Raw genomic sequence first — 15059 nt, 5'->3', positions numbered from 1 at the left:
CCTTTTTGTTTTGTCTCAATTAATTATTTATCAGCAGTAATTTCAGTAAAAACTAATTAATATAATATCCTACATTATCAGTGATTATGAAAGTGAATTTTATTTCCGTGAATCTATTGTGATGGTGCAGTCACAGTGAGTGTTGGATAGATCAAAAGTTGTGGTTAGGAGGCTGGCTTTGAATTTACAAACACAAGCAGGTCTGTACTGTTTTTAATTTATTCATACATTTTTCTCTGTCTATTAATTTAATTTCATACGTTTCATTTGTCCTAGGATTTTGATTTTGTGAGATTCTTTTGAGTTCTATGTCCAATGATTATGCTAGGTGCCGGCGTTCAAGTTCTGAACTCAACATTAAATACTAGATTTTGAACGTTTCTAGTTTGAGATAAAAAAATTTATTGTCGTTGATTCAATGATTTTATGGGGTTCAACATTTTTTAAGAAGTTGACTTAATATCGTATTTTGTACAAGTAGGCTAGCTAGACGTTTAACCTAACCAACCTAAAGTTGTAACTTTAAATTATTCATTACCATTATTAATTGACCGAGCGAAGTGAGGTCTAAGATTCAGGTCGACAATTTTGCATTTCTCTTTATGTTTAAATTGTTATATGTTGCGCATTTACGGCGAAACGCAGCAATAGATTTTCATGAAATTTGACTTTTTAAATTGCGCGTCGACGTTTATACAAGGTTTTTAAAAATTTTGAATTTCAAGAGTAATATAAAAGAAAAGGGAGCCTCCTTCATACGCCAATATTAGAGTAAAAATCAAACTAGGCCTATAGAATTATTCATCATAAATCAGCTGACGAGTGGATTGTAAATTGCATGCAATTCAATATCTCAATGTAACTTGGTGAAAAATCAGCTAGGTACTGTGTGGACTACTAATTGCATGCTTCATTGAATGCAATTTTTATGCACTATTAAATGATCTATTGATTGCATGAAATTAACTAGAATAAGAGTATTGTCTCTCGATCTTTCTCTGCTTTGAACTCGGGCTGTCCTGTTGCCAGTATGTCTTGAAAGAAATTAGCTTTTGATGTTAACATTTTTGATATACCAACCCCAACAGCCATTAGCCGTTTTCACTCCGATATCTCGCCGACACGACATACAGACAGGATTTACTCTGATGGACAGTATAAGAGGAGGCTGTGGTTTATAACTGTGCGGGGTTTACTGTTCACAGAACTGCTAGTGATTATTTAAGGCCTACAATTTTTAACGGTTCTTATTTGCGGTTATCAACTGAATGATCGGTTTGTTGACGTTGAATAAATCATTTTATTCCGGTGTAAAATGTCAAGTGCTGATATTTGCTGGGATATCATAATTATTTTTTTTCATAGGCCTAGATCTTTTCGAATTGAAGTAATGCCACATTGTGTCTCTCCTAAACTACCATACCATAGTAGAAACTGAAAGGTTAGGTTTATTTAGACCCATTTTTTATAGTTAATCCCTCATTATATTACCAATAAATTCTCAACTATAGTTGAATGTATTTTATGAATAATTTATCATCTATGAAGATAGACTAGGAAGCGTATAGTAAGTTCCCTAAATGACTCCTTTCAATCTAGTCAGCATCTCGAGCTATCCAATTTATTTCATGTAGGCTATCTTAGAACCGAATTTGAAATGTTCTGTCCCAAAAATTCAAACTTCAGTCGCTCATATCTCAAAAAGAAATGATCGGAAAAAATGTTTTCATGGAAAAACTTTTTCATTTTGATAGCTTGATACGAATAGAAAAACTTTGAAAAATATCACCAGTAGAAAGTTTTTTTAGCCTTTGCACAGCCTTAATTCTGTAGGCTCTTTATTTCTTAGCAACTCTCATATTACTCACGGTCTCACGCACAAGTCTAAGACTCTTGTTAGCATCACTATCAGCCAAACTGAAGTATCTACAAGTTCAAAAAATCCAGTTGAAATTGTTTCCGATTTAATTGTTTTATCAATCTGATTCTAATAATCTATTGGTTTTTATCATGTTTTTCTTTCCCAAGTTCTATCAAATATAAAATTATTCATGAATATCTATTTTAGTATTTTTAATAATTATTAATTTTCCTTATTACATGTTTGCAATGTGATATAAAAATTGTGGAAAAATTTAGGGATTTGGAAATGCATAATAATTAGGCTCTCCGATGAGTTGAAGTTTATTCTATGTAGCGAAGAAGTTTTTCAGGTTATTCCGATTATTATCGGAATAGATTCAGACATCTTGAAATTGGTCAACGTTAACGTTGTAGATAGTATAATGACTTGAGCAGTCATCAAGTCATGTTATGACCTCAGCAGTCATCAAGTAGTTTGGTCTTTGAGAAATATCAATTTCCCTCTTCCGCTGCGAATAGGTCAGTTATTGCATGGGAGAGGGAAAAGGGAATTTCCCACACTCCCACCCTGCCTCATCATGTCGGAGGGTTGATGGACTATTTTTCGTAATTATTTCGAATATTTTCACTCATATCTCTTTCAAATCGCAAGTATAATGGTTGGGAAGTGTTTTAGAAATTCTAGAATAATTTGGGGATTTGTTTTTGAGAATGGAACAGGTTCTCTGATAAGGGGAAGTGTTTATCTGGTAGTGAAAGTAATTTTGGGATGATTTGGTGAATTTGGAAATACATTGAAGCTACGACATCTTGAAATGGGTAGGTTGACGTTCTAGATGGAAAGTGATGCATCAGCCTAGCCGAACCTGCAGCAACAAGTCAGTCTACAGTCGTCTTTGCCTTGGATAGCTTCGAACGCTAGTCGGTCTCCCTTGAGATTGTCTTATTACTTTCAAATCAATAATTTCGTTATTACTCGGTGTGTTATTGTGAATATACTAATTAAATGCTCCCTTTCATGTATTTTATTACGGGGTTGTGAAATTATTGGCGGTGATATGACTTTGGTTAGTGAGAAGTGAAACGTGGTTTTCGGATCATGGTCTTCCTTTGAAGTAGGAAATCTATTCCAATAATTATAATTCCTCCCTCATGATATTAATTTGATCTCATGTGATGTAGTTTATTTTAGAAGGCTAGGCCTTGAATATCGTTTCATTGTCCCTATATTTTTAAGGTTATTAGTTCGTAAGATGTTCGATTTCAGAATACTGGGAAAAGGCGTGTTGATCTCACCTATTTGATGTTAAATCTAGTAATTTTTAATGTCAAATTAGTGTGGTTAATTCAGGTCAAATTCCTTTGTAAGCCTTCTGAAATTGTTCTGTAGTTAATAAGTTAGAATTTGTAGTTTATTTTCTCTGGTGATTAGGCTTTCATACTGCTTCAATCATATTGTGTTTAATCATAGGCTACGGTTTTATTAGATAGATTTACAATTGTCTTATGTATCTTGTATTTTGGCGATGTAAATATTCTATTCTATTCAATTAGAGTTCGGAATTCACTTAGACTATTGTGTGAATGTACGTTCAAAATAATTTTGTTCTGTATTGCTGTGTTTGGGCCGATGTGCCTATGTTTCTTTTCAATCTGGCAGTAATACTCATAGGTTAACTTCAATGCCCCATATTTAACCAATACTGCAGACAGTGTAATGAGTTTTGTTTGATAGTGACAGTATTCCCCTATGAAAAGAATCCATGTCTCTGCTTTAAGCAATAGTGACTGTTGAATGTGATTTTTAAGGTAGCCTACAGAAAGTAGTTCCATGGTACAAAATATTACTCCGCGTAGGTGCTCGGTCAACGGTCAGTTTAATTTGAATATCTGTCGGATTTTGTTCCTTTGTATAGTGTTTTCTGTTTTATATTAATTGTTTATTCATAATAGAGTCAGTGCATTAATTAATATTAAATCTCAGTGATGATGAAAGTGAATTTACTAGTGTTGAGTTCAATGTAGTGTGAAGTGTGAGTGTTGGATACAAGGATACAAAAGTCCCTGGCTTTGACTTTACACAGCAGGTCTGTAGTTTTCAATTCTAATTATTTATACGTTTCTCTCTGTATATGAATTAAATTTTATTTGTTGCTTTTGTGGTAGTAATCTAGGATTTTGATGTGAGATTCTGTTGAACTGCGTTAAGTTCTATTCCCTATGTCTAGGTAGCTGGGTGTCGGCTATGTAGGACTGTTTTCAACATTAAATTCCAAGTTTTGAACAATTCTAGTTTGATATTATCAACTGAATGATCCGTTTTTTAACTTTGAATCAATAATTTTATCGGGTTTCAGATTTTAAAAAGTTGATTCAACACCGTATACCATGCAAGTAACTAGTTCGATGTTTTACCTTTACTAGGCTGCGTCGTACTGTATCTTGAAATTTAACATTAAATTAGCCCTATTATCAATATTGTATTTCCAAGATTGATTTTGATCCAATATTATGTTAGATGCTGACTCTAGTTCTGATATCACTATTTAATAATTTGTTCTGAACGATTCTAATTTGATATCGACTAATTAATTAATCAATCGGTTCATTGAATTAAAGATTTTAAGAAGCTGATTTAAGATGTAGATCTGATTTTACCATTCGGTACTATACTAGGTTTTGACTTTTGAACGGTTCTAATTTGAGGTTATTTACTTGATGATCGGTTTATTAACGTTGAATAAATAATTTTATCGGGTATAACATTTTTAAGAATTTGATTTAATAGCTTAGGCTATACCGTGCATGTAACCAGCTCAACGTTATACCAGAGAAATCTCCTATAATTATTATGCTATTATTAATTCTGTGGTTATACTTGGCGAAAAAATAATGTGTAGATTTCTCAGGTGTTTTTATCTTGACTATTTTAATTAAATACAAATGATCCTTTAACTTATTTATCTAATTCGGGGGTTTGTGCTGTAAAATAGGATCTGTTTTGTGTTGGTGAAAATATAATGTTTTTTAGTCGTAGCTGATTCCTCATGGTGAAATTAATTTGTTTCCGGCATCCTATTCTCAATATGAATTTCAAAATAAATCAAACTTAACTTATTCCTCCTGTTATAAATTCAAGATCATCAGATAATATTTGTTCATTGTAGATGGCTAGACCTTTAGTTCAAATTTATTTATTCATTTAATTCCATTTTCAAATTACGGGGCCGATGGAAATAATTAGCCTATAACTTGATGATTAGACTGCAATTGAAAGCTGTATGTTTTCATAGAATGCTGCCATCCGAGGCAAATTAAAACAAGTTATTGTATTCTGATCACCTTGATCCAAGCTGTAAAGTCATGATTCCATCTACAGTGTTTGCAGTTTATATCGAAGAACTCATTCTTGTATCTTATAATGATGTTTACTGTTTTCGATAAAATGGTCTGCTCATTCCAGGATAAGTTTGTTTGAAGTTTTAATCGCTCAATTGTATTTAATTTCATGCAAGTTATACCAATATACCTACTACGGTAGATTTAGTATCATTTATTTAATTTTAGTTTGGTATTTTGACTTTTTAGAAACCATTGTGTTGAGTTAGGAATCCACTCAAAATTTTAGGCCTACACGCCTTCAATCAAATGCTTTACTTTTTTCATTGTTCGTCAGTTGTTTTTAACCCATGATATTGAATACCGTAGTAAATTAATAATGAATGTCAGTCCAGTTTCATATAGGTAACTGCAGTTCCTAATTAATTAATTAATTAATAATAAGCGGTTTTTGTGAACCACAAATTTATTTTCTGCTTGTCTAGATAATTAATTCTGTTCTTGGAACAGTGGTTCGGAACCCACCCGATATTACAGTTTCAATATTCTCCTTACCATCAATATTTATCCAATAAAAATTACTGTTTTGAATCTAGGCCTACCAAAAATTGTAGGTTAATATATTTTCATCAGGATATTTTTATCTTCCTTATTCTCGGGTGGTTCGGAATTCTCCTGGAATATCGTTTCTGATTTGGATAATCGAAGATTATTAGACAGTGCAGTGATAAATAAAATGTTCCTTTCCTTTGCATTAGCCGAATAGGGAATTTTGTAGCTAGATGAGGGAGAAGGGAATTTCCCTCTATACCGGATGGTTAATGGAGTTTCTTTGGTATTATTTTTCAATTTTCACTCAGATTCCCATCAAATTGCTTCTTGAATGGTTGGAAAGTGTTTTAAAAATCGTAAAATAATTGGGGGGTCATATTTGCATAAGAAACAGGCTCTTAGATGAGTGAAAGTATATAATATGGTATTGAAATTATTTTTGGGGTGGTTTGAAAAATTGGCAAGATATTTGCGACATTTTGAAATTTGGTCGGTCGACGTTGAAAGGAGGGAGAGTGTGACGTCACAATGCTGACTGTCTTTGTCTGGTAGCAGGCAGCCTCTTGCTTGTTTCAACTTGTCGAGTGTCGAGCGAGCCCATCAGGCATCAGTCCAGTCCAGTCTACACTCTACAGCTTGCCAGTCGTATCAATATTGTTAGTGTTTGTTTTATTGTTCTTGAATAGAAATTGTGTTAATTATGAAGTGTTTTATCGTGAGTTTGTTAGCTAATTATCTCTTTTCATGTGTTGTGATATAAATTTTGAGTTGTGTGATAATAAGTTGTGAAATTAGATGGGCTAGTTTTGTGTCCCGATTAGAGTGAGATCTGTGATTTTCGTCAACCAGTTTTCAATGAAGGTATGAATGTCATATAAAATCTCAGTTTAGTGTTTGAAGTATCATTTCATTTCATGTGATAAGGTTATTGATAATTATTCGATTTGTTGAAAGATATACTTTTTTCATAATTAGTCTACTTAATTTGATCTATTCTAAGTTGTAGTAGGCCTATTGGTTCCAAGTTAGAATCTGAATATTGCAGAATTTTTATTTATTCTGTGATAGTTATTTGCTGTGTAGTCGTTATTTAAACTTCTGTAAAGAAGTTAATGAAAATATAAGTCAATTTGATCGATCAGCTTTTTTATGGTTATGATTATGTTCGCCGGTCGAATTTTCAATTTAGAGATTTCAGATTTGTCGACCGGTCATGACCCGTTCAAATTGAACGAGTGATCCGGATCACACTAATATTTGGGTCGCGGCAGTGAACGAGACCGATTGACCCGGATCAGTAAAGTGATCCGAACTTCCCATCTCTTGATTCAATATTCTTGTAACGATGGTATGAGTAGAGTTGTAGAGGGGAGCTAGCCTCTGAGTTTCGCCACTGTGCCGCTACTTAGCGGAGAGCGCTAGTGTGCCACTCTATTTGTTTACCTGTTGCATCGTTGCTTCTCACTTTCTCTTTTCACAGTTGTTTTGCTTGTTGGTTCTTGTCGTTGTGATGATTGTGAATGGTGGATTTGATATTGTAAATTGTAATAATAATTATTATTTGATGATTGAAGTGCTATTTATTAGTTATTTTAACCGATTGAAGTGAGTTTAATAAATTGATAGAATTTCGGTGCTACATTAATAGTGTTGTGAGTTTGGTTATAAAGATTTGTGGTGTCATCTCAGGTTTGTGAAATACTACTAAGCTAGCCTGCCTATACTTCCTATTTTAATAGGTTCCAAGCTATTAATTTTTACATTAATCTTGCCATGTAAATTTAATTCTTAATTCTGTTGAAATTGTATTACTCTTTCTGCATTGCGAACATTTTTGTCCAGATATTTCAATTCTATTTCATTGGATTTCATGAAGCTTTGTAGCGATGTATCTTGTATAGGCACTAGCCGGTTTTAAAATTTGATACCGTGTTTTTCAAGGTTCTTTCTGGTTAAGATTAAAAGATAAGTCATCTGAATATTACAACACGATCTGATTCTATCACTGAATAGGTTTTATTTTGTTGTTTTACGATAATACAAGTATCGCACGTATATTTTCATTATTGATTTCATATTGATAATGTTGATTGTTAATTTTCGGGTAAATATTTTTCTTAATAAGGTTATGAATTCAAATGAAATCATAGTCCTGTCTGATTCTATGGTGAACTATTTCTAATTTTTTTTCCAACTTTGTTGTTTTCTGATTAATTTGATACTGTGGACATATCTCCGTACGCAAGCCTTTGCGGGATTTTCACTTTTTATTTTACGATTTATTCATTTACTAATTTATTCCCATACTAATTCATACTTATCTTGATAGCCACATATCAGTAACATTGTCCTGTGTCCGGTTCATTGAAAATATCTCTATGTTGAAAATATTTTATGTTTGTTGCTATTGAGTTGGATGTTAACATTATAATCTCATGGCAATATTTTCTCTGAAGAGGACGAAGACACTGATAGGCCTACTGATGTATGGCAATCCAGCTCAAATGATTCTATTGTATAGTAAGTAAGGTCCACGCTATAATGTCAGTGGAGAAAGATGACAAACAGCTTTGCTGATTTTCTGCCTTGTCATTGCCTCCTAAAGAATAGAGGATAGCTGATAGGTGATAGCGGTATATCTGATGTAATATTGCTGTTAGTCATATACTGTTAATTATTGTTTGGAATAGGCTAATTGATTCTAATTTATTCATCAAGGAAATATATTTATTAATTATTAAAAAATGAATTTTCAAAACTGAGATTGAATATTTTGTTGATTAATTATATACCTACATTGTTGAAAAACGATCTGGCAACGTTGCGAAGCTAGAAAAGGATAACGCTATCTGCTTTATCGAATGATAGACAAGGATAAAACACCAATGTCAATCGAATACCGCCATTATAACGTGGACCTCACTATTCTCCAAATCGTAAAGTAGCCTATCTATGAAAGCTTGCAAGTCTATTTTTGATAATTTTATCATATTTTCAACAAATGATGTTATTTATTAATTCATTGAAGTAAAATCGCTTGTTGCTCTAGTTGGACCGTCTGTTAGTTGGCCAGTACCACTAACTTCCACTGTCAAATTACTTTGGTTCGGAATGCACTAGAAACTGTTCTGTTCACTGTTTTTAGCGTAATTAACCCGCGCTTAAGTCTTTGTGTTAAGTCTTTATCATCCTCACCCAAGAACGTCAAATAAACGAATTCAAATTTCATAAATGTGAACCGTATTTATAGATCTTGGAAATTATTTCTTCATGATTTATTGCTGGTTTGATAATTTTAAATTCAATTGGGAACTTTCCGAAATTTGAATGTGTGTTTTTGTGTTGTATTGTAGGTGTGAAGCGACGACACAGTCGGCAGTCAACAGCAACGCATCGAATGCAACTTGGCATCCTGTCATGGACCACAGCTTTCAATGACCTCATCACTTGACAGGTGAGGCAACTGTAACTTATTTTACTTTCTCATTTTCACTATTGATTCTGTGTTATATAGATAAGATTAGTTTTCTTTACATAGATTACTTTATTTGCAGGCATATACACTAATTATATAGCGATAACTATTCAATGAATTCAAGAAACAGGAATTGAATTGTAGTAGGCCTACGTTGGCTGGCTTATGGAGGGGAAATGAAAATTGAATTGAGATGTGTCGCATGTTCATTAATTGAGTCAATTATACACAATTCATTGAAATGGTTTCATCAATAATTTGTAACTCCATAAATCGGTGGAGTTTGAACAAATAACATTTTATTCAGTTTTGCAAGTGATGTAGAACAAAGTGATACAAACATGATGTTACTGAAATAAGTTTTGGATTTTGATCTCCATAATAATAATAAACGTTGATTTTCAACAGTAATTATTCTCAATCAGTGTTCTACTCTTTTGCTATCATTCTAAAGACATTTTGTAGTTATTTATACAGTATTTGTTTTACTAGTCTGATGGTGTGATTTGTGAGTAAATTTCAATCTTATGGTTTCCCTGATGTTTTTAGGTTGAACGATCAGTTGTTGGGGATTATAAGGGAGGGGGACTCTTGACTGTGGAATGAAGAACTAGACTAGTTGCTAACAGGTACGTTCAGTCATATTTCATTTTGTGATTTTTATTTTATAATTTCAATGGTAGGCCTATACATGTTATTATGTTGACTGTGACTGTTAGTGCTGCTGCGCTGTTGAAAATTTAATTTTTTTCAATTATTGTCAATTATAAAAACTCATAATAATATCTGATCGGCAGTACAAAGGTGTTGAGTCAAAACATAAGATTTTTCAGTAGAATAACTAGAGCTTTTAAATTCTCTTATGGAAGACTTTGAACAATTTCAAAATTAACACATTACATTCACTTGAATCGACAGTCTTGTTACTAATTCTTATCTGCTTGGTAATATATATTTAGAATATAATATTATACTTGGATGTTTTAAATATGTTGATAGAATTTATGCTTATTCAAATGTCATGTCTTTTGTACAATCCTTATCTCAATTGTATGTTCCTTATACTGCATTGAATTGATTACAATTATTTATGTAATGTGTTTGTGCAACAAAGTTTAACAACAATTATTGCAAGTAGCGTTTGATTCATCCAACTTGTCAATGTGCAAACAATCGACGAAGCTTTGATGGATTGAAGCCGCCTCAACCTGGCAGCTGCTAACGAATTGTTTGAATAGTTGAAATACCTCCTTACTCAACATCATGAAGATTATTGTACAACGTTTAGTTGACTATTATTGGTTGTTGATATGTTGAGAGTTAATAGATGTGGTTTACGTTTTACAGTGAGCAGAATGGGAGAGAACGAGGGAGAAGTTGAAGATCATCACTGCATGTCTCCGGAACATTCAAGCGAGCGAAGTGAGTTCTCACCACTTGAGACCTTCACTATGTCGCCTCGCGAAGTGAGTTCTCATCCCCTGTTGCAGTCTCCATTCATCTGGATTGCGTGGTGAGTCATCTTTAATATTTTATTTTTAGATATTTCTGTTACAAGACACTTGTGCAGCAGTACCTTTTTGCTCGAATAAAATGAGTTGAGACTTGAGCCGCGCCCACCACACAAAATATCACTTTTGCAACTTATAGGTTTCTTTTTTTTATAACACAATAATTAATTTCGTCAATGTCGAGAGTAAATTCAACTAGAAAACATTAAATTTATGCTATAGTGAGGTTCACGTTATAATGGCAGAATTTGATTAACATTGGTGTTGCTATCCTTGTTTATCATTTGACAGAGCAAATAGCTGTTTCCCTTTCTTGTTCCGCAATGTTGCCAGATCGTTTTTCAACAATGTAGAAATATAATTAAGCCTATTTAACATAATATTCAATCTCATTTATGAAAATTTATAATTAGATTTTATTTGAAAAATATTCTTTCTTGACTAGTAAAATATAATTGATGATTTTAAACTACAATGGACAGTTATTATTCTATCAGATATATTCTATAAAAGGCAGAGAATTTGCAACGATGTTCTATTTTTCGCCACTGTCATTGTAACGTGCACCTCACCTCCTCACTATAGTCGAGCAAAAATGAATAAACCATACTTGTATTTACCTTCGACATTTTGCAAGTTGTTGTGAATTATTATTCCATAATAATTATTTAACGTTATAATGAGATAATTATGATTGAGCACAAAAATTGTGTTGATGCTACTTGACATGCCTCGATTGTAATTTCATGGCGGCGAATAGATTGAATTTGAGACGAGTCGGCTGATTGCCGAACACCAACCTAATCAGCCAACCAGAAAGCTTCCTGCCCTACCGATTCGTCTGAAAAACCCTCGTGTGGCATTGGCCTTTATTTTTCTAAAGCTGCGTTTACACCAATTCTTATAGATTCTACTAGTAGGCTAAAATGTTCTTGTTTAAAATGGATTTGAATATTGTTTGATGTTGCACGTTAACTTGCACTTGATTAACAATTGGATGCTTGCAATTAATTATTGAGTTGAATTTCAAACTAGCATGCAATTAATAATAATTGTTATTATAGATTGCTAACTTGTATGGGAGTAGGGTTTGCTTGAATAGTTTCAGATTGACTACTTTCCAAAAGGTCGATTGCCTAATTTCTTGTTTATAACTTTCTTTTTCTTGTTAACTTTTCACCATGAGTGCCGGTTGCACAAAAGCCGATTAAATTTTAACCGTGATTAATTAATTCCACGAGAACCAATCAGAGAAGTCGTCCTATCAAAAAGGCCGTCTGATTAGTTCTCGTTAAATTAATCACGGTTAAAATTTTACCGGCTTTTGTGCAACCGGGCCAAAGTCTTTGGTTGTTGATTCTCTTCTCGGCTTGGCTTGTTCCACTCTGATGCCTCGCTTACAAACTTGACTGCTTTGCCTTTCAATCTTCTTCTGCATGATTTTGTCTTCAGTCCCTATTCATCAAAAATTGTCCTTTCTAGTCACTTTACGACAGTGGATTTTCTCTCCTGTTGTGACTGTTGGTTGCTTGCTTGTCTTGGTGCGCCTTTAAGATCCCCATCATTTCATTTCATCATTCATTTTCTTGTCATTTTTCACAATTTTATTGTTGACTGGATGGGCGAGAGAGAGAGAGAGAGCACGGCTATTTGGCATGAGACGGACGGTTCAGCATGGTTTGTTGATTGGCATTGAGTTGACGATTCAACCATGATCGTAATGTCGTCGCCCCTTTCATGTGTTACAGGAACGCGAGTTGGCGGCAGTCACATTAACTCTGGCATTCAATCACATTATTTCCATGTTATCAAATTATTCGGCATTTTATGATGTAGGCCTCATCTTACGTTCATCTTTTGATTTTATGTTTTATTCATCAGTAATTAAATCTCATTTTCTGTTTTTAAAATCATGTAGTTTTTGTTTTCATTTTATGTTTTATTCGTAAGTAATAAACTAACATTTTATGTTTACTATCATGTAGTTTCCTTTTTTATTTTATCCACTTGTTTATTATTTTGAAGGTATATTCCATGTGGGGGGGGGGCGGCTCCTGAGTGTTCAACTGTAGCCTTATGATTCCCTTCCCCAATACCACATATTATAATGGTGGAAATTAGAAGTAGTGGTATTAGATGTAGTGCCCCGCCCCCCTATCCAAGGATTCAACTCCTTCCATTATTACTTATCGTTGTGGATGTTGAGTAGTGTTGTGGCATATTATTCAGTGTAGTATTCAATGTTAGTCTGCATTCTTTTCACGTTTCAATACAGCTTGTCTGTACGCTGTTTGAGTGTTTTCACGCGTTAATTATCAACTTTTTATGGAAGTGAGCGTGAAAAGAAGCTCTTGTGGCGGCATACTCACATTACATTGAATGCTGCCCACTTGTGGGAATTGAAGCGGTGTTCGCTAGTGAAGAAATGTGATTGTGGCCACAGACTAATTCATGTCAAATTAGACGTTTTAATACACTAATCGTTGAAAATTATAGTTCTTACAAAATTACTTTTGACTTTGAGTGATATTCAGAGCAGAGAAAAGTAGAGGGGATGTTGCCGTTCCAAAGCGGCGGCCAGTGTTCTCTAACTTGTAGTGAGTGTTCAAGTGCTCATGATACGCATACAAAGTTTCCTCTCTGCAAGCACTGAGTCACTTGTAGTGAGTGTTCAAGTGCTCATGATACGCATACAAAGTTTCCTCTCTGCAAGCACTGAGTCAACTGAGTATAATCGACAAATTGGCAACTGCGCTTCTACCTATGACTCTATTCATCACTGTAATTGGCTGATATCCCTCCATTTCTCTGCTCCGCATATCTCTCCAAATCAAAAGTAATTTTGTATGAATTATTTATAGTTTTTCCAAAAATAGCTATCCTCTTCATAGATGAAGTGCTTACATTAAGGGCCGGCATTTAGCTAAGTTCTAGACTTTAAACAGCTGGAGTAAGAAAATTAACTTTTCCTACAGATACCTTGAAAAGTGACCATTTCTGCACTGATTGCAGGCCGCAAAGAATCACTTTTCCGCACTAGTGCGCAAAGTGAGTACTTTGCGTACTCCAGATTTGCAGCATGACAACGCAAAATAGTTAGTAGGTTAATGGAGCACCAGTGCAGCAAAATCAAAATTAAGTTGGTAACTGCACTCATAGTGAGGCCCACGTTATAATGGCAGTGGAGAACAGCGGTGCCTTGTCATTATGTGCCTTGATTATAGTCATTTCAATGCTTACATTAGATAAACCCCCTTTAAGCAGTCAGATAAATTTTCAATTGAAATACTAATCATTATAATTCAATTATTATTGCTCAATTTAAAATAAATTAAGGTTTTTATTAATGATAAAATTATACAGAAAAACATTTGATGGATTTCAGAGAATTTTACCCATAATTACCCACCTTTCATATTCAATGGTAACTGTAGGAAAAATTTAATGTGAAATACGTGCGCAAAGTTCGATTGCTGCACTCAAGAAACCATTCCGCCCTCGCCTACGGCTCGGGCGTAAACGTTTCTTTCGGTGCAACAAACTGTCACTTTGTGCACTAGTTGCATAAATAACTATTCCAAAACGGGGCGTAGTAGCAGTTTTCATTTTTTCATTTCTATAATTGAAAACGTTTTTCCTTGACGAAATTAAACATTCCTAAATAATTTAAAATAGCTGAAACTTTACACTATTTTCTCTTCATTTTATTTTGTGTTTAATTTTCTAGTTTTTTGAAATTCAATTCAAATGTGACTTTGACAATGACTACGACTACGCCCCGTTTCGGAAAGACAATTTTCTTACTCCAGCTGTTTAAAGTCTAGCTCTTTAAACTAAGCCAAATGCCGAGCTCGGAAACCAGCCCTTAAGAATACGAGTACAGTACATTTGTTTCACAAGAATAATAATTGATGTTTAAATATAATTTTATTTGAAATTGAACTTACTAGAAAAAAATGAGAGCAGAAAAGTGGTGGTAGTTTGCCCGTTAATTTGAATGTGTTTTGTGAGCGCCAATAGCAAGCAAGCACTGACTGTCGTCTGCAGACTATTGACAGAGCACAAAGGTGGCGCACATTGGAGCGAGGCGAGCTGGCACTATAACTACTTGAGACCACTTTCCATTACCTCAAATTAATTAATTACAGCTTGCAGTCTATTGCTCAATTAAGCGACTTTTGTCAGGTAATGGAAACTGCCTTTATCGGCCGACACTCACAATTGTCCTCCGATTGGCTGAGAATCGGCGGTTGGTGAGAATTAGCCAATTGTCAGAGGACAATTGTGAGTGTCCTCTCTTGATAGTCGCTTATATTATG

The 15059-nt window shown here is 33.9% G+C and overlaps 1 long non-coding RNA gene across 15 annotated transcripts; it reads left to right on the top strand.

Annotated features, from left to right (window-relative positions):
* On the top strand, positions 1-12724 carry LOC120356312. 15 transcript variants are annotated; one of them, XR_005573981.1, is made up of 6 exons: positions 2447-2978; positions 3418-3950; positions 9108-9208; positions 9779-9858; positions 10577-10742; positions 12489-12724. It is a non-coding gene; the product is annotated as an uncharacterized LOC120356312 (long non-coding RNA). The 15 variants fall into 15 exon arrangements; XR_005573989.1 differs by having other exon boundaries at positions 2522-2930; positions 3817-3950; positions 12489-12717; XR_005573988.1 differs by having other exon boundaries at positions 2749-2978; positions 3817-3950; positions 12489-12717.
* The last annotated feature ends 2335 nt before the right edge of the window (positions 12725-15059 follow it).

This window comes from Nilaparvata lugens, unplaced genomic scaffold, assembly GCF_014356525.2.
Source record: "Nilaparvata lugens isolate BPH unplaced genomic scaffold, ASM1435652v1 scaffold6459, whole genome shotgun sequence".
Classification (NCBI taxonomy): Eukaryota; Metazoa; Arthropoda; class Insecta; order Hemiptera; family Delphacidae; genus Nilaparvata; species Nilaparvata lugens.
Note: the sequence above shows the minus strand (reverse complement) of the source record. Positions and strands in the feature narration are given on the sequence as shown.